The following is a 1,420-nucleotide window of genomic DNA, read 5'->3' on the forward strand; positions in this document are numbered from 1 at the left end:
AATCCCTCTGCCTAACTTTGTAAAAGGAATGTCAAGATAAGTGATTCTAATTTTATTTTTCAATGGAAAAATTATAGAGGATTTATATAAAATAATATAAAATGTTTCTTCCTGGTGTCTTATTTCAGCTCACAAACTTATAATTCAGTTTAAATATTTTCTAATATCTACTCTAATTTTTTGATTAACTGAGTTACTGATAAGTTTGTTAATTTCCAAATATTTGGGGATTCCTACATATAAAATGAAGGGTTTTAATATGTCTGTTGTGGCCATACATACTTTTATTATGAAATCCACATTGTAAAATTTCATCGATCTGTCTGTATTGGTAAACTTTGGGATATACAGTGTATGGTCTGTCCTGATAAATGTCCACTGACAGCAAAAACAAATGCTATACTTTTCTTTCATGCATTTCAACAGATATTACTTGGTTAATTTTTCTTATATTATTAAGATAAATCGTAACTTGTCTTCCTCACTATTTTGCTTGGTGCTGAAGATCAAACTCATAACCTTTTGCATGCCAGGCAAACAGTCTACCACTGAGCTACATCCTCATCCTCATGATGAGGCCTTTTAATGTCTTCAGTGATTTGTCTTCCCAATCATTCTATAAAGCATCGAGAGATCTTAAAACACCCATGATGGCTTAAAGCATCATGATTTGTCATTTTAATTAAAATAGCTGAATTTCTGTGTCTGTTTTGCTTTTATGTCTATTAATAAACACTCTGCTGTTAATGTTGGTCTGTCTTATTATCCCTTTGCAACAAGTAATAATTAGACATAAGAACTACCTTTCTCAAAATATTATGAAATGTTAGTTATTATAAAAAACATTTTCTTTTTTTAACCACCCTAATCCACCCTAATGCCTTTTTATCTTGTTGTCAGATCTTTATTAGTGTTGCAACTTCAATTGCTGATAGAGTTCAGGTCTGTAAGCCTAGTGCTAGGCTATTAGAGGCAAGAAGGCAAGTTCAGCAACATGGTGATTTTAACAGTCTGAGCTCCATAATACTTGGCCTAAAGGGAAAAAATATAACAGCTTCAAATTTCCTTTGATAGTCCCATCTTTTTCTAGTTATTTGCTTCTATTTTCCTGGTCGTTACATTTGAATGCTGTTCTTGAAGATAGGTTATAATTTGAAATTGAGTTTAAAATTATTATATAGATCTCTGCATTTTAGTTAGTTTAATTAATTTAATAACAGAAATTTGCTTAATATAATTATAAATGTATCTACAGCTTTACTGTTGTGGGTGTCATAGTTCTTATTTGTTGCCTCTCTTTGAATGCTTTGTATATATTAAGGGTTCTACTTTATGGTATTTACTTGCTATTTTAATAAACATTATGATCAAGACTACCCTAGTCTACTTAAAATGTAATATTTAAATATAATTATCTACA

The sequence above is a fragment of the Rattus norvegicus genome, chromosome 18, assembly GCF_021556685.1.
Source record: "Rattus norvegicus strain SHRSP/BbbUtx chromosome 18, alternate assembly SHRSP_T2T, whole genome shotgun sequence".
In the NCBI taxonomy this organism is placed as follows: Eukaryota; Metazoa; Chordata; class Mammalia; order Rodentia; family Muridae; genus Rattus; species Rattus norvegicus.